A 20,032-nucleotide genomic window follows, 5' to 3' on the forward strand; every position below is an offset into this window, starting at 1 on the left:
TTTTGAAAAATAAATAAATACATTCAGGGTTCTTACACCTTTTCCAAAGTCAAATTCAAGCACTTTTCAAGCATTTTCAAGTTGCATTTTCACACTTTTCAAGCATCTTACAGCGGTTGTAAATTACATATTTATATACACATACTTATACTCAAATGATTATTTCCCTACCTCACATTAAATCAGATGTTCTTTATGCTATATAAACATAAACATGTGTTTCGTGATAGCATTCTACATGAGGATGAAAAATTAAAGAAAAGAAAACTAAGTTTAATATTTCAAAATGATTGACCCATCTGTACGTAGACTGGGCCTCCCATATAACCTGTCTGAGCCGATATACAACAATCAGCCAAATACCTTTTCAATACATTCTTGATTACTATTTTTGAGGTACTTTTAGGTTAGCAGTAAACATAGGTCAGTGGTACATGGTGTACTTCTACTGCACTACATGTATTTAACACCTTTAGTTACTTCACAGATGTGGATGAATGATGGTAAATATAACCAAGTGTTGAATCAGACTTTAGTTCCACCTGGAGTAAATCCACCAGCTACCCTGCAGTCTACAAAGTACTTCAGACTAGCTGCACCTTCACCAGCTACCCTGCAGTCTACAAAGTACTTCAGACTAGCTGCACCTTCACCAGCTATGAGAACACTTTCATGATCAATTATTATAAAACATATCATATATATTATTCTGAAATGGACCAATCAAACAACGACTACTTTTACTGTCTTTCACTATATTTTGATGAGAATACTTTTCTACTTTTACTTGAGGAACATTTTGAATGCAGGACTTTTACTGTAACAGAGTATTCCTACACTCTGGTACTTCTACTTTTACTCAAGTCCAAGATCTGAGTACTTCTACTTTTACTCAAGTACAATATCCGAGTACTTATTCCACCTCTGGTTGCGTATTAGTCTGAATTGTAGCCAAAAAAAATCACGCAGAGCTGCATACAAATAGACTCACAATGGTAACAAGTGGAAAATAATATTTACAAATGTGTCCAATGATTTGTAGGTAATGCTGACTACTCGAGACTCCTGACTTATACATCTTCAAAGGAAGAATTACATGGGATTAAAGCAAAATGTAGTTTTACTTGTATAATACTTCAATTTTATATAAAAGACAGTTTGTTTTCATCTGTTTTCAAATAAACAAAGTATTGGCTTTCAGAATATTAAACTTCTTTCGGCAAATTCAGATGATAAATACAACTTTGAAGCTTCGGCATAATTACAAGCAGAGAACGGACTAATGTAACGTCACAGCAAGCATAACAACAGCCGGTGTTTCTTGTGAGTGTTTCCCCAGTACACAAACGCAAAAATACACAAACACACTCGCGAGCTTCCCCCAGACCAGTAATACAAACGAAAATGTGTCTTCGGGTCAATGTGACTGATTTCGATAGAGCAAGTCACATTTGGTTTAGGCACGAAACATACTACCAGTAGAAATATATTGTAAGTCGCTTTGGATAAAAGCGTCAGCTAAATGCAATGTAATGTAAATACATTGCTTTCAAAATCGCTCTGTGTCGAATCAATAGATTATATTTCGTGACTATAACACGAAATGCCGTGAGAGCTTCGTCCTCTGAACACCACAGGATGGCGACTGTAACGCACATAACATAGGTACGCTCCTCCGAAATGATTGTCCCCTGCAATTATTATTATCCCTCATGGAGTTCGCTATTCAGCTCGCTAACGTTAGCTTAAACAAACGTAACATGCAACGTTAGCCTAATCTAAAATGCTCTACTGCGGCGTACCTTTCATGTGGCTCGTCAGCGCAGACTCTCGCATCGTTATTTTTGCAAACTTTGCAGGAGGCTACTCGTGGGCTTGACCCTCGTCTTAGCCATGGCTTGCATTTGTCTTCTGCTAGCCAACGCTCGTTGAAACGGCAACCTCCTGGCACACAGTCATCTATCACTCTCATCAGAATGCCCAGGTCACACGTAACACAAACACTTGCCGCGCGTGACCGCAGAGCTGTTTTATGTAGAAGCGAAGCAATTAAGCGCGCTCCGACTTCTTTATTTTCTTTTAATCTAAAAAGCGAAGTAAAGTATTTACAATTTCAAGCACTTCATCCCAAATTCAAGCACCATTGCCAAAATTCAAGCACTTTTCAAACCTTGAAAACACCTTGTACAATATCACGCATTTTCAAGGATTTCCAGCACCCGTACGAACCCTGTACATTTTCAAAAAAGCATAGAGAAACAAAGTCGAATTTGTCAAATGTATTGAACTGGTGATCACAGTTTGAACAGTTGACAGCTATAGGCCTACAGCTTTCATGCTTAAAACATAACTGGGTTTTTAAATGAAAGAGGGATCAGACACGAACAACATAACGGGTCAGGGTAATGTAACCCGTGACAACAGAGATCAACAACCTATAACAGGGCCTATGCACAGAATGCAGCTATTTAATACTCATTCCTGTTTAAGAATATGAGCATGTCTACTCAGTGCAGAGGCGATTAAAATCTTTCATCCGGTTAAATATAGTATAAAAATTGTATAGCATTAAAGTTCAAGAAAGGATGGTTTGCGGGGGAAAAAACTGTCTTTTCTTCAATTCCTGTATGTTTTCACATCGCAATATATATCGCAGGAAGGGGGGGGGGGAATCGCAATGTCAGTTCTTTCCAATATCGTGCAGCCCTAGTTTTTCGGGCTGCTAAGTTGGGATGGTGGAGAAATGCTCTCCACAGACCCGTTCTCACAGCGCTATAAACCTTTCTCTTACTCAATATCAAGTCACAATTATTGTTTTTACTTCGGCTGTGAGTGTTTGTGTGTGCTCAGGATGAGTTTCGCTTGTTCTCGCTGTATCGCCGACCCGGAAGCCTGTCCGCTCCTCACAGCAGCTCGCAGCAACGAGCCTCGCAACATCCCGACCAATCAGAGCACACTGGGCTCACAGGGAGGGGGGGGCAGGAGCTCCAACAAGCCGTTTAGGACAGAGAGTCAATACCGGTGAATACACATACTTTACAGAGATGCTGTGAGAAACCAATGTGAGTTTGGAAAATTGCACGGTATAAATCTATTTTAGTATACCCAGGGGTGCACATCACTTTTTGAGTGAGTTACTCAGATGAGTACCAGGCGACAGCGTTTGGTACTCAGATGAGTACCAGGCGACAGCGTTTGGTACTCAGATGAGTACCAGGCGACAGCGTTTGGTACTCAGATGAGTACCAGGCGACAGCGTTTGGTACTCAGATGAGTACCAGGCGACAGCGTTTGGTACTCACCCCACACAAAGCGTGGTCCTCCTTAGTGTCTCCTTCACTGTCCTCTATTTACACTTCTTGCTAGATGATGAAGATGATGAAGATGCACCTCCCTGTCTATTTGTAAGCCTCCGATTTGCTTTCTCCAAAACTTGTTGCCAAAACTGTGAAGTCCTTGCATTTCCTGAGGCCAATTTGAAGGATCAAATACTAAGAAATGATCACATGACTTGAAGTCATATCTGATTTCAGATGTGGGAAGTTACTAAGTACACTTCTTCAAGTACTGTACTTAAGTACAATTTTGAGATATTTGTACTTTACTTGACTTTGATCTAATTTGTAAAATTAGCTGCACCTTTACCAGCTTTGAGAACACTTTCATGATCAATCATTACAAAACATATCATATTATTCTGAAATGGACCAATCTGCACAACGACTACTTTTACTTTTGGTATTTTAACTATATTTTGATGATAATACTTTTCTAATTTTACTTGAGTAACATTTTGAATGCAGGACTTTTATTGTAACAGAGTAACACTCTGGTACTTCTACTTTTACTCAAGTACAATATCTGAGCTCTTCTTCCACCTCTGTCTGATTTCAAACTCTTCCATAACACTCCGAGTAAGTTTGCAACTGCAGCTTCACAGGTCCGTCGGTTATGTCCTGCGCGGCTCGGCCAGCTCCAGTTCAGTCAGTCACAGAAAGTCCGAAGAGTTTTTGCAGGGAGCGAAACGACAACGTAGCTGCTTTTTTTTTTACATGTCTCGTAGTTTACTCCAAAACTTGACAAGAAACACGTGTAGACGAAATATGTGTTTTGTTTAGATGTTTTGAGGTACGCAAAGGGGCGTAGTGACACAAGTGACGTTACGCAATTCAGATTTTTGCCGCGCATGCGTACCAGTTATGTGCACCCCTGAGTATACCTCAACAATGGAATTATGATCAGTCGAAATGGCCATGAGATGGGCCTTTTAAGTACAAATTAGAGGTACTTGGGAAATATAAAATAAGTATATAAATAAGAAACTAATGACATTTTGACAATCTGACAATTTTGACAATCAATACCTGATTCTCACAGGACAGCAACGCTACTAACATATATTGAACTTTTATAATATAATATGTTGTCAGTTAAATTCTAAAAAGTTACCACAGCATCATACATCTGCAGAAGTAAAATGCAAAAAACGAATTAATGCAGCAGTCAGTGGCGGCAGGCCCATAGGGGCCTCTCTTCCCACATGTTGATTGTCATTAAAAAAAATATATATATATATTTAAAAAGAATATATATATTTATTTTAATAAACAAGGTAAATATTATATAATTGGTATCAGTAAAATGTATAATCTACAATAAAATCTCGTTTAAAATTGTGTTACGATGTCTAAAGTTACTGATAAGTTACATGTTTCCTGCCTGGCCGCAGCGTGTATCATTACCCTCTCTCGTCTGGGCGCTAAGAAAGGAGCCCTCAGCCAGTGCAGCAGCAGCCAACACATAGAGAACTAGGGGTGCAACAACTAATCGACTTAATCGATTAACAAATTAGTTGCCAACTAATTCAGTTGTCGATTCGTTGGTGACGTCATCACGTGTGTTTTATGCGCCGTTAAGCTCCAACGTTATTGGTCTTTTTATCGGTACTGGAGACATTTAAAAAATATATGTCATGTATTATTGATACAAAAACATTATATCCGAGGTGTGGTTAAACTTTATATGTGGCCAGCTCGTTTATAATATGCAAAAAGACAAACAAATGCGTCTATGATGTATTTTCGATCAGACGAGATCTCTCTCCCCGGTCTGTGTGCGAGGGGGCGGGGCCGTTTACACACACGCGGCTGCTACATGCAGCAACACACTGCGGAGATGGCGGAGAGAGCGCGCTCCGAGGTGTGGTTAAACTTTACCCGTCTCAATGCTCGTTGCCTAAAGTGCAATAAGAGTTTAGCATGTAAGGGCGGTAACACGAGCAATTTGTCTAAACATTTAGCAAAAGTGCACCACATCCAGACGGAGGAATGCACCGGGTTCCACTGTCTTTCTAGCAGCTCTGTAGCCCCATCCACGAGTAACATTTCCACGTCAGGTGTTCTGTATGCTAGCAGCAACACACGGAGCTAACTCATTATATAAACATGGGGTAATGATTAGAGGTAACCGAGTTAGTTAGTTTGTTAAAGTTTCAGCTATTCTGTTTACAGTTCTGTCATCACATTATTTAATACCATTTGCTAAAACACTGTTGTTTCATTTGATGTGAAATATTTAGGGATGCACGATATTGGTTTTTTGAAACCGATACCGATAACTTCCTGCTTCTCAAGACCGATACCGATAACCGATAATAATATAATATATATATTAAATGTACCTGTAGTTTTTGCACACCTGGTGGTAAAAAAAGACTAGTAGTGAGCAAATGACATGAGCATTACTACTATGAACACAACAAAGCCAAGAACAGTTTTGACTCTTCAAAGTGACCATATTTATTTTCCCAAATAAAGTGCCTTTTTCAAAAGCCTCGTCGATATAGGTAAAAGCCCCGGTGCCTTCGTACGCTTTTAACACACCATCGTAGCGATGGCGATGTTTCAGGTGACTAATCAGGTTGGAAGTATTATAGCTCGTTGCCTTTTTCCCTCCTCGTGGAACTTCTGCATTGCATTTGTTAATACAAATAGCAAGCGAACTATCTAAAGGCCCTGACACACCAACCCGATTTTGGGAGTCAGAGGCCGTCAGAGGCCGTCGGGCATTCGCGGCGCCGTAGTCAGGTTGGTGTGTCCCGCACCGTCGACCGTGACACGCCTTATTTGGACTGCCAGACCCGATGCATGGCCGATTCAACATGTTGAATCGGCCATGCATCGGGTCTGGCAGTCGGACCAAATAATCACTCTGATTGGCTGTTCAGCTAGCAAATCAGTGCATGAGAAGCGAAGCGGAAGTGAGGGATGTAAACAAACGATTTAAGAAGGCACACACAGACTGCTATTCATTTTCATCTCATCATGGCGATCTGGAATGATGCAAACGAAGACCTGCTCATCACCTTGATCCAGGAGAGGCCAGCTCTGTATGATATTACGGAGAAAAGATACTCTTCTTCTTCTTCTCTGTCTTCCGGTTGTTGCCTCTTTTGAATGACGAATACACACTACCGCCGCCTGCTGGTAAGGAGAGTTATTGCCACTCATGCACTGAAGTCGGTGCGGTGTGTTCCCGTGCGACACATGGCCAAAACGCAGGAGAACACGGCCAGGCAACAGCCGACTTCAGCGTCGGCTAGTCCTCTGGTGACTGCTTGGTGTGTCAGGGCCTTAGCTCTGAAACTTTGAAATAGTCCCATACTACCGACGACATGTTTGTTTACTGTCCTGGCTTCACGGCCGCACACCATTTAATGTGTGTGTAATGTTCATTTTGTAAACAATTTGTTTAGTTAATTTAATAATATGTATTTTTGAATCAAGTATTCATCTTTATTGTCTTCATTGTTAGTTTCCACATGCCTAAAACAACCTCAAGCTAAATCTAAAAGTTGATGGCTAAACAAGAGCGTTTGAGAAATTGTGCAAGGCATAATAGTCCGAATAGTCGATTAATCGTTTCATTAATCGATAGATTAATCGACTATCAAATTAGTCGTTTGTTGCAGCCCTATAGAGAACCACAGTGACGCGTCCTAAAACCCGGATGTAAACTCCTTCCAGTTCCTTCGTCAACAAAGCAATGCAATTTCTCCATAGGAAATAAGGTCTGTGGTTGACACACATTCAAGAAACGGATCACGTTTTGTTCAGCCGGATAATATCCACATGTCTACCCTACTTTTATAATTTTCTAATCATAAATCTAGTCACAAGAAGCAAAATGCTAAGGTTATGCTATAAACGAACTACAACAGGATCGCTGCTTCAACGTCACACAACTTAAGATCCATATTAAAAACTACACATTAAAAATTGTACAAGTTGAAACGTTTGTTTTAACAGTTTGCAAGAGCGCATTTTGCTAAGGTTCCCATCACAACTTGCTTTCAAGTAGTGATGGGAATTATGGCTCTTTGAAGGGAGCCGGATCTTATGGCTCCGTTCCTTTGAAAGAGCTGTTCGAAAGAGCCGTTTTTTTAAAGGGGTTACTAGGTTTATCTACGAAATAATTAGAGATGTCCCGATCCGATCACGTGATCGGAGCCGATCACGTGATTTTCAAAAGATCGGAATCGGGAGAAAAAAATCGGGGATCGGGAATTATTATTATTTTTTTATAAAATATTTTTATTAATTTTATTTAATGTTACAAAACAAAAATGACCATGTTCACGTCTTAAAGTCATCCTGAGGCCTTAGTTTTGGTTTAAAATTACACAACATTACATATGTGTTGCTTCTTTTGGGCTTGTTTTCAGACCTGGTTGCTTATTTCTCTGAAATCTGGCAACAGAGTGGGCGCAGTGTCTAATAGTAGCAGTAAGCTAACGAGAGGCTACGTTCAGCTGGTGACTCGGGAGTCGGGACAGAGAAAATGTCAGGAGTTTGGAAGTATTATAAAATTGAAAGCGAAGGCAGTGTAACAGCCAGATGCAATGTTTGCAAGGCGGAGATTCCGCGTGGTGGAAAGAACAGAGCTACGTTCAACACGACCAATCTAATACGCCACCTGAGAAACAAACACCAACAACAACACGACGAGTACACAGCGGCCACTCAGGTAACGGCACTGAAACAACCAACACTTTCAGAGACTTTTAAAAGGAAAGAGAAACTGCCCCAGAACAGTGAAAAGGCCAAAAAAATAACAGCCAAGATAGCTGAATTCATCGCATTAGATGACCAGCCGTTATGTTACCTTTTTTTTCTCAATGCATTGCATAAAGATCGGGAAAAATCGGTATCGGCAGATCGTCCAAATCAAATGATCGGAATCGGATCGGGAGCAAAAAAAGGTGATCGGGACATCCCAAGAAATAATCACCAGGATAATGATTGACTGTATTGCCAGACCTAATGTCAATAATTGGCATTGTAAACATGACACAAGGTGGCGCCATATCCATGTCATTCATGTCAGTGAATGTACTTTGAATGTATCCTCTGTATGTGTTAAGTAAATAAAGTTGCCTTGCCTTGAATGAAATTCATGCAACTCTTAATATTAGATACTGTGTTTTTAAGTGGCGATGGAGATTATTTGTTGACCCTGCTTTAAAGGGTATTTTGCCTTTACAAATGGTGCGCTTTATCACTGCCTGGGTTTTGGTTGAAGTGCATCCAAGTGCTGCTGCGTTTTCACGTTTGGCTCATTTTCCATCCGAAAAACACGTCCTCTACCTGTCCTGTACCACTTGTTATGACTTCTCTCTCTCGCGTATTCCGTGAAGACCCACCCCATCTCACTCCTCGTGCTGAAACCTACCAATCAGAGTAGGGGCGGGTCTTCACAGAATACGTTTGGGGAACAAAATCAAGCTTTTTAAAAGGCGAGTGGATTTTGGCAGGCAGTGAGTGCGGACCAACGATTGAACGATAACGGCTCTCACCAAGTAGGACTCGGTTCCCCTCGTTCGTACCAAAGAGCCGTTCAAAAGAATCGGCTCGTTCGCGACCAACACATCAATACTTTCAAGCAGAACAGGGCAAACAAACTTAGCGGGAGTGTTTACGTTTTTGGTGTAATGACGTACAACGGCCTCGACAACTTCTGTAATCCTATTCAGCCACATGTTAACAACCATCGTTTTTCAGACACCTAAACTCTTCAAAGATCACCAGTGGGGTAGGGCTGTGGCGATACACTAATCTCACGATACGATACGATACACGATATTCAGCCAACGATACGATATACATCACGATATTCAGCCAACGATACGATTCGATATAATTCGATACACTTATATCATTTTCTGAAAGATTTTAAAAGGGACAGTGGGATTTTGGTGACATCTTGTGAGTGTTCCATTGACTTGGATTGAATTAATTCAACTGAAAACTGAAAGCATCAATTATACAATATATGGCTCTGACAGAGAGTCTCCAGCTTGCAAATGCTGGACAAAATGAATCAAAAGATGTGGTGAGAAAATTAGTTTCATTTATTGAAACAGTGCAAACTGTAGCTGTAAAGTGCAGTATCACAATGGACAATGGAGAATGAAAAGGTGCAGCAGGTGGCGGAACACGGGGGATTTGAATGGGACTTGTTAGAAGTTAAAATCAATGTTTTGATGGCATAAAGTACCATAAACATACCGTCAGTTGAAATGCTGTTTTATACTGAAAAACCAGAAGTTGTTGTGCACAACCAGTTGTTGAGCTTTTATTCTGAAAATCCTTCATCTCCGGTTAGCATTTAGCATGTGGCTAATATACAATTTCCTATAGAGGTGAATTTAGTAGCGATATGACACGGAGTGTTGCACACCGACTGATTTCAACACTACAACTATAGACGTCGAGATATTATTATTGCTGAATATTAAATGAAGGTACAGTTTATTTGAATACGTTTGTTTACAGACATGGGTAGCATGAGACAACATTCGGAACTACCGGAAATGATACCAGCCGTGAGGTATTTTTGGAGTATTGATTACAGCGTTTAAAATGTATTAAATGAAAAGTCATGAAAGAGATAAGGAGGAGAAAAGGCGTGTTTAGTTATATATTTAATGTGCAATGTCTGAATCCTCTGTAATGCGCAACAACGAACACTGGAGACGTGGAGGGCCGATCCCCAGCAGCGCCAACCGGCCCACAGGGAGGATTCAGCAGAGGATATTTAACAGCTGGAAAGGTGGAGCTCGCTCTCTTCCCTCGCTCACGAGAGCCAGAACACAGCTGTTTTTCTGACTGAACCATCTTCTGCTTGTAACATTACCGCGCTTTTTATTAATTCAAGTATACATTTGAACCTTCTCAGAGACTCAATTAGTCTCCTTTATAAAGCTTCTCTCCTGGACGCGAGTATAACGAACACAGTTATCAGACTTAATGTATCGATACCCGCGGCTGAAATATCGATACTTTCTCGGAAAACTAAATATCGATATATATCGCAAGATCGATTAAATTGTACAGCCCTACAGTGGGGTCACTGCTGATGTATTTAATGTCGTAGAACAAAACGTGATCCGTCTCTTCAATTTGTGTCAAACACAGACCTTATTTCAAGCTATTTTCCAAAATCCTATGGAGAAAATGCATTGCTTTTTGTCGAAGGAACCGGAAGTGGTAAAAATGCTAACTTACTTCCGGGGTTTAGGACGCGTCACTGCGGTTCTCTATTGCCATCTGTAAACTATGCCGCCAAAACATAATTTCAGCAAATCAGCGTCGTCAGATCTGATGGTCATAGGGCGCCAATTTCAGCGCCCGATGCAGTCTGTGAGTTGTTTGGACTCGTATCCAAGGTGACGCTACAGTAGTTGTTGAGGATGGCTGCGTCTGCAGGTGGAGACTCCGGGTGCTAGTGGATCACCGGAGCTGGAGATTAACATTTACATGCTTATTGTAGTTGTAAGGTCAATGCCTGTAGCACCATGGAGCATATGGACATATGGACCTGTATTTTACAGGAAAGGAGTGAGCAGAGGGTCGAGTTGTCGATTCTTGTTCAGTTTTATGTGATTCCTCACCCTCTCAGACTTTGAGTTGCGCGCGCTACTAAAGAGACGCGCTACCATGGAAACCGAACAATGGTGTAGCTGTATTAAAGTCCGAGTGGAAACAGTTGTGAGTAAATCTGATTTTGTCAGAAATATGACCCCGGGAGGAAACCGGGAGAGGGCAATGAATTTGGGAGTAGGGCTGGGCGATTTTTTCGGTTTTCACAATTAATTTGCATTTTTACTTTCCTACGGTTTGTGAAAAGGCTGATCCGAAAAATCGCGATTTTAAAACATTTCTAGACTCCGCAGATTTGTTTTGCTTTAAAGAGCCTGTGACACCATCCCAACAACTGTTGTGCAATGAAATATTGGGCTACTAGTAATCTCGAACCGTCAGTTTAAAAAAGAAAAAGCGATACCGTTCCGTTAAATATCAATAATTTCGAACATCGCGGGGAAATTCCTTCGACTCATTTTGAAGTTTTGGGGGAAGCCGGAAGTGACGTCAATGCGGGAACGCTTCGAGAGCCAAACACGGACAAAGTGTGTTGTTATGCGTAGAAATGGTGAATTACTGAGTTCAGGCACGTTAATAACGTTTTAATGAAGTTGACTACAGTATATTCATATTTGTCAGTGCTTTCATGTCAATCCGGCGACATAAACATAGATGATTGTGGCGAAGATGATGATTACATTAGGATTAAAAATCGGGAGTGAGAGCTGCTGAATTTCCTCCCGTCGGATGTGATATAAAAACATATCGATTATTTTTGTGGTTGTAAACTCAAGTGGATGAAACTACATTTATTAGTGCTTTCATGTCAATTCGGCGAACATATGATACATTAAATGATCGTTTGTTTGAGCCGGTCTGCATTGATGAGAAAACAAACCGATGCTTTTTGTAGTTGTAGTACACCAACATGGATTAAACGTGTGTTTTTTTTACCACAATGTTGGGGAAATTAATGGATAAAATGCACGGATTATTATTATTATTCCCACTCCGATCGGGACACTAGGTCCACCGTTTCCCCGCAGCGAGGCTCCCCCCGTTGACAGTTTACGTGGGCTGGGTGCAGTGGTGGACTGGCCATCGGCGGGACGAATCCCGATGGGCCGGTACCGAAGTGGGCCGGTCGGATAAGTCACCAGCACATCTCCCATAGGCGGCGCGTGAGGCTCAGGTTTGAGAAGGCTAAATAACTTCTTTTACCTGACGCTGCCCGCCTCCGGCGTCTATAGAAAAGAGATCAACTCAGTGTGCGGAGTTTAAATCTCTCAAGTCATATTACAGGATAAAGAAAATACAGGTTAAACTGCCGTATGCAGAGAAGACGCCGACGTGTCGCACTTATCATTCATATTACATCATCAATCAGATCATCGATCATATAATATCATAATATATCATATATTTCCTGATCTGAGTCAGCTTCTCCAGCCTCATCTGGCCGTGCAACACTCACAGTGTCACAGACTGGATGCAGAAGTATTATTTAACACATTATGTTGACGAAACACTCGAGACAAATGTAATTAAAGTCAGATCCACGCGTGTCTTAGACGTGAACGCGCTCTCAGCTGGAGAGAGAAACCCTGGCTTGATTTACCGAGTTGATAACCAGCATCGTCGGACCGCTTAGCGAGATCTCGTTTGTTAGTTTGTTGTTGTTAGTTTGTTTGTTACTCAAACATATCCAGGGTCTGTTGAACTGGCTTCGTAGTACAGGGCACAGGTGGCTAGCAGCGCTAATGTCAAAGACACAGACATTATACATTATATTTGTATTTTACCAGGATGCAGTGACACAAATATTTACATATTTACATTTACTATATACAGCACCTGCCGCCCCTGACATCCCCCACTCCCCCCGTTGACAATTTACTAGCGGTACCGTACCGAAGTGGGCCGGTCGAGAGTCCCGGGATGATTTGTAGTCCCATTCCACCACTGGCTACATGACCAGATGATCGCCCATATTGACGCACCTCATTCCTAAACTTCTAACAGATACAACATAAACCGATCCTTCAGCCTCATATGAGCTCTCAGACACGTTCAACATTAACCTGTCATCGCTGTCTGAGCGTGCTGCTGTGTGCGCCGTTGTGCGTTTACATCTGACTGTATATATATATAAAGGTTTACATGCAGAAGCTGGGATCCTGGACGGTGCAGCTGGAGCGCTGTGCCCGCAATGACGTCACCCATCATTTGGCGGGACTTGAAGAATCCGCGAGAAGATCCAGAAAATTGTCAACATTGAAGGCAGATTAATGGTTATCAAAGTACAAATATCCAAAATCAGTTCAGTAACGGTTTTCAAGGGGACGATATGTACTCAAATTGATGGGTTTGGATGATGGGGGAAAACCGTGTCACAGGCTCTTTAAGGGACTCCGTAGTAGCTTACTCTCTCACTTTCCAGAACGCGCACAAAACTCAGCCACATTGCCTGTGACTACCCGATCTGCAGCTCTGCCCGATCTGCTGTTGTTATGCTGTGTTCGTTGTTGAGCATAACAGAGGACTCAGACATTGTACATTACATATATAACTAAACACGCCTTTTCTCCTCCTTATCTCTTTCATGACTTTTCATTGAATATGGTTTTGAACTAGGGCTGCAACAAACGACTAATTTGATAGTCGATTAATCTATCGATTAATGAAACGATTAATCGACTATTCGGACTATTACGCCTTGCACAATTTCTCAAACGCTCTTATTTAGCCATCAACTTTTAGATTTAGCTTGAGGTTGTTTTAGGCATGTGGAAACTAACAATGAAGACAATAAAGATGAATACTTGATTCAAAAATACATATTATTAAATTAACTAAACAAATTGTTTACAAAATGAACATTGCTTTTCATTTAAATTAAATAAATAATATTTCACATCAAAAGAAACAACAGTGTTTTAGCAAATAATAAATAATGTGATGACAGAATTGTAAACAGAATAGCTGAAACTTTAACAAACTAACTAACTCAGTTTCCTCAAATCATTACCCCATGTTTATATCATTGTGTTAACTCCGTGTGTTGCTGCTAGCATACAGAACACCTGACGTGGAAACGTTGCTCGTGGATGGGGCTACAGAGCTGCTAGAGAGACAGTCGAACCCGGTGCATTCCTCCGTCTGGATGTGGAGCACTTTTGCTAAATGTTTAGACAAATTGCTCGTGTTACCGCCCTTACATGCTAAACTCTTATTGCACTTTTGGCAACGAGCATCGAGACGGGTAAAGTTTAACCACACCTCGGAGCGGCGTTCTCTCCGCCATCTCCGCAGTGTGTTGCTGCATGTAGCAGCCGCGTGTGTGTAAACGGCCCCGCCCCCTCGCACACAGACCAGGGAGAGAGATCTCGTCTGATCGAAAATACATCATAGACGCATTTGTTTGTCTTTTTACATATTATAAATGAGCTGGCCACACTAAGACTGCGATATAATGTTTTTGTATCAATAATACATGACATATATTTTTTAAATGTCTCCAGTACCGATAACGTTGTAGTTTAACGTCGCGTAAAACGCACGTGATGACGTCACCAACGAATCGACGACTGAATTAGTTGGCAACTAATTTGGTAATCGATTTTAATCGATTAAGTCGATTAGTTGTTGCACCCCTATTTTGAACACTGTAATCAATACTCAATACAGGAAAAACTTCACGGCTGGTTTCATTTCTGGTAGTTCCGGATGTTGTCTCATGCTACCCACGTCTGTAAACAAACGTATTCAAATAAACTGTACCTTCATTTAATATTCAGCAATAATAATATCTCGACGTCTATACAGTAGTTGTAGTGTTGAAATCAGTAGGTTTCGATGTGCAACACTCCGTGTCATATCGCTACTAAATTCACCTCTATGCACGAGAACTTCTGGTTTTTCAGTATAAAACAGCATTTAAACTGACGGTATGTTTAAGGTACTTTATGCCATCAAAAACATTGATTTTAATTTATAACACTGTGCACATGTGCAGAGCTGCAGATCGGGTAGTCACATAGCCTACTACAATCACATTCACCGCTTCACCGACAGACGTACCATAAAAATGTCCACGAACACAGATGAGGAAGAACTCATTCCTAAAAAAGGTGCTACTTCAGTTGTATGGAAGTGGTTCGGGTACAAGCGGTCATACATAGAACAAACAACTGTTCTGTGTAAGGTCTGTAGAAAGACAACTTCCTAGAAAGTTAAAGGGATGTTATTTTGTTTGAGGGTATTTTTTTATTATTCTTTTTTTTTTTTCAGGGATGGCTTACAAGAGATTTTTTGTTCAGTTTGATTTAAAAAAAATCTTTGCACATTAATGACAGCCAAGTGCCGTGGTGCTGTTTTTATTTTATTTTTTTTATTCTTGAACAACTGATTTGTTCACATAGGCCTAGACTACTTGGTAATCTCATTTATTTTATTGTGTTATTAAAGAAAAAATGTATTTAAATGTTGCCTTGGTCTGGTTTGTTTAGAAAAAAACAGAAAAAAAACGAGGTTTAAATCGAAAATTGACCATTAGTTAGGAAAAAAAGAAAATCGAGATTTTATTTTTAGGCCAAATCGCCCAGCCCTATTTGGGAGTCTCCCGCGAAAATCTGGAGGGTTGGCCACACACACAGTTCGTATTCAGTCTCCTGATTTTAAATAATGGGAATTAAATCATTTGAGTGTTCCCAAAGCACCAGTGTTCTGCAGTTTGTGTGGGCCTACTGTACTGTTGCACAGTTTATACTGTAGAAACTATGTCCAGGACAAGGTATTTGGACATTTTGGAAAATTCATACTGAAGATTATGGATGATCTCATATTTTTAATATCTAACATCACCAGAAGTCCTAATTTAAGGGGTCATTGCTCAACATTTTCTTCCGGGGGAGCATCCCCCCGGACCACCCTAGTATGGTTTGGTCACCATTTCCATAGCCCCACCAAAAATATTTTCCACCAGCTGGCAGCAGTTATATCAACCGAAAAACGTAGGACTTGTGGTATTAGTGGAGTACTTTACCATTGTGTTACAGGTACTTGAACTGCAGTAAAAGATCACACACACACACACACACACACACACACACACACACACACACACACACACACACACACACACACACACACACACACACACACACACACACACACACACACACACACACACACACACACACACACACACACACACACACACACACACACACACACACACACACACACACACACACACACACACACACACACACACACACACACACACACACACACACACTTAAGCTCCCCCTTTAGCTTTTAGAATTGTCTAGAAACTCGGTCTAAGTATAATCGGTTCGACTGTTTAAGTAATGCTAACACTAGCCATCTTGGTAACGTTATATGAATCATGTGAACAACTAAAAGCCACCTAGCAAACAGCTGAGTGTAGGTCAGATATAAGAAGCCAATGTTGAAACGGAATTTTTAACTTGGATTTCCCATAAACAAAAGTAAGCAGGTTAGCTGCAGTTAGTCTGCTGGGATTTGGTTAACTACTAGATCACCATTGCTTGTAAAATAAAGTGTTACCAATACAGGATATAATTATAGCAGTTTAACTCTAGGAGAGGAGGTGTACAAATGGGCACAGTTATTATGGGTGGAAGCCTCCATCTTCAAGGTATACTAGACAGGTGACAGGTAGTCACCGAGGAGATGAGCAAACTCATTACTGTTTCATTTACAGCAGTCGCTTTATAACTCCTACTAAGTCGCTATTTTTAAGTGTTACTAACATATGCCAAATTACAGTGTTTTGACAGCTCATTGTATGTTTCAACGTCTGTTCTAATAGGTGTATGGTTTTACGAAGAAGCAAGACCCTGTTATTTTTTCAGAGTATTCTAAGGGTTTGGCGTGACATGGTCTCCTTCCTATAACGACACGATGCTAAGTAGCTAGCGACCTAGCTTATTAGATTCCGTTGACTCCAGCGGTGCTGTCCTATTTGTTTGAAGACCGGCATGCTGCCTGGTATAACATGAGGACACAGTAGTGGGTTTTTCCTACCAGTTGTCTCTATGGTTCAGTTGTAGATTAGCCCGAATAAGGATGAATTCACGTTAGCTCCGATCCTTCGAGTATTCGTAGCCGTCATTCAGCTAGCTAATTAGCTTGGCTTGGAGTTATGTCGTCATGCGTAGGCGCCGGTGTGGATTCATTCGTTTCCGGCGTCAGATCCATGCCAAGGCCCTTTCTCACTTCTCTTATTTTTCATTTCCTCGCTCCTCGGTCTCGGTCTCACCGGAAGTTGATTTGTCTGCGCCATCTTGAGTAGCGTCCCAATGGCCTTATTTTTTGGAGGAGCGAGGAGCGATAATGGAGGAGCTATAACCGAGGAACCACCAGACCATCCTTCGATGAAATCCTCAGACACTCGCCCCGCCCCCTTACCGTGTATCGCTCACTGATTGGACTAGGCAGTGCATGCACTGATCTGATGCTTCTTGACATGAGAGCAGTTTCCCAGCGGAGTGAAGAAAATACATAAACCTCACGGGAGTCACTCCTCAGTTTATACCGTGTTTTGTTTCAATTAATGTATCATTTAGTTACAAATATGTGATATATCTGAACAACAAAGTGGTCAAAAATCATTTTATTCATTTTTTGGAAACATTCATGATCGCTTTTTTCGTTTTACATTTTCATTTATTGTCATTTCCATTCAGTCAGTCATTACGTGCTATTTAAAATGTTAATTAGCTACATATCCAAACAAACAAAGTGTGCAATCCAATGAATGTTACTCTAACTGGGTTTTAATAGATAACATAATCTCTTTTTCTTCTCTGAATTCTTTTATTTATTTTGTGCACTCTAATCAATATTAATCAAACTATTGTTCGTTTATACATTTTAAGAATGGCGTTTATCTTTTTTGAGAATGAGTTCTTATTTTATTTTATTTATTTGGGTCTACAACAGATGATACAAATGTTTGTGTCAGTAAATGTGTACTAACAGAGGCGGGGGTGTGTGTGGAAATAACGGGGACAGAGCTGGCTGCTGTCAGACGATCAGCTGTGCAGCGTCATCGTCGCTTCACATGACGCTCCGGAGGAAAGGACGTCCCATTGCTCTTAAAACTCATTTCCCTGCTTCTCGTGGTTTCCTTGCATCTCTCCATGCTTCCCTGGTGGGAGGGACTAGTCGCAGGGAAACGACGCAAGTGAGGGACGCAAGGATTCAATTTAACCAAGTGAGAAGGACCCCGAGCCGGTGTCAGTAGAGGTTTCTCAATACTCTAATTTCCCCTCCTCGACTCCTCGAGTCCTCCGCTCGCATCTCCTGTGGGCGGGACAAAAGAGGCTTCTCAATACTCAAATTTCCCCTCCTCGACTCCCCTCCTCGACTCCCCTCCTCGATACTTAGACCCGCCCACAGGAGATGCGAGCGGAGGACCGAGGAGGGGAACCGAGGAGAGAGGAGGGGAAGCAGCAGACGTTTAAAGAAATGAGAACTCCTCTCCTCTGAGCGGTCATATTAAAGCGACGTCCGTTCATTATTACGTGGCAACAGCTGCATCAGCTGTGAGTGTTTTGTCATATATTATAATCTCTGCTGGATCAGCTGAACATTGTTCCCCCACATATTTACTTTGAATTCATTGAGAGTGCGGTATAATGAGGCAATACCAGGCTACAGATGCGGACACACACACACACACAAATATATTTATATAAATATATGCAATTTAAAGTATGAGAGCACTCTCATAATAACGTAACACAATCAGAGACTGGATATATCCCCCCCCCTCTCTCTGGTCGCTGAAATGGGGAATTGAAATTACAGGCCAAAAGTTGTATTTGCAAGTATTAAAAGTAAGCAGAGGACACCAAACCAACGGAGACCTGTCTGTCCGCCGCATCTGCGCACTGTACAACACACACCGACACACTGTACAACACGCACCTACACACTGTAACCTACCACACACACACCTACACACTGTACCACACACACCTACAGCTCCTAAAGCATAATCAGGCTACAGCCGTTGTGTATTTTATTATGTGAAGCACTAAATGGTTTTAGAAAAATATCGACTCTTTGTTTGTAGATATCTACTAAACTAAAGCAAATAAAGAGAGTAGGCCTGTTCTACTGAGTGATATATATTTTACACACTGCTCTGCTTTCTGCAGGACCTCACAGCTGTTCTCACTGTAAACATCGCGTTGCGATGAGAGCAGTTTCTAAAATAATATCCAGGGGATGCATGCAGAGCTGTCATTGGCTGAGATAAGTCCGGCCGTGCGTCACGCCTCCACCGTTCCCGGAAATGCATCCGCGGAGGAGCCGTGGAGGAACCATCAGTGTATCCTCGGTTATAGCTCCTCCAGAGAGCCTCCTCGACGCTCGATCCTCGGTCCTCGGTGTGCATTTAGAGAAATGAGACGTCCTTCAAAATGGCGCGCTGAAATTCATTTCCGGGTCACTACCGGAGGACCGAGGAGTCGAGGAGTCGAGGAGGGGAAATTTGAGTATTGAGAAGCCTCTTAAGTCTTGAGTATAGGAGTCGAGGAGGGGAGTCGAGGAGGGTAAATGTTGTCGTTGTCACTGTCACTACCCGATCTGCAGTGTGGATGTGCGAGACATGGATGTATAATAAGAACTGGGTTGCGTTTCAATAGTCCATTTAGCTTAGGAACCTTCCTAACCAAGTGAAATGACCCGGAAGTACGTCAGTGGCATCCAGGGACGTGCACAGGTACGGGCTAATGTTGCCCGGGCAACGGCCCGTTTTGCCTTTCTGGCTGACCTGCCCCTCTGGAGAGAGCGAGAGTTTGTTTTTATTGTTTCTGTTGTGGCCGAATCAACATGATAAGCCCACAATTAGTATTGTAGCGTCTCGCTGCGGGAAACACACTTTGTCAGCGCTGTCATCTGCCGTGCGTTACGGCCACCTCAGTGTCGGATTTTGGAAACTTGATTTTGAGTTCTCACATGGCAGTCAGGGTATAAGGGACAAACCAGGGGACTTAACTTCCTCTTGATAGCGTCGGTGATTTACAAAAAAACACCTAAATATAGCCTACTTG

The 20,032-nt window shown here is 41.6% G+C and overlaps 1 protein-coding gene across 1 annotated transcript in view; it reads right to left on the reverse strand.

The window, feature by feature from the left end:
• The window catches only part of LOC117445635 (small glutamine-rich tetratricopeptide repeat-containing protein alpha-like), a 41,220-nt gene extending 24,062 nt beyond the window's left edge, over positions 1-17,158 (reverse strand). The window contains exon 1 of the mRNA XM_034081403.1: positions 16,995-17,158. The gene's annotated coding sequence lies outside the window, so the exon portion shown is untranslated. The remainder of the gene's footprint in view (positions 1-16,994) is intronic.
• Positions 17,159-20,032: the final 2,874 nt, after the last annotated feature.

The sequence above is a fragment of the Pseudochaenichthys georgianus genome, chromosome 4 (genome assembly GCF_902827115.2).
Source record: "Pseudochaenichthys georgianus chromosome 4, fPseGeo1.2, whole genome shotgun sequence".
Taxonomy (NCBI): Eukaryota; Metazoa; Chordata; class Actinopteri; order Perciformes; family Channichthyidae; genus Pseudochaenichthys; species Pseudochaenichthys georgianus.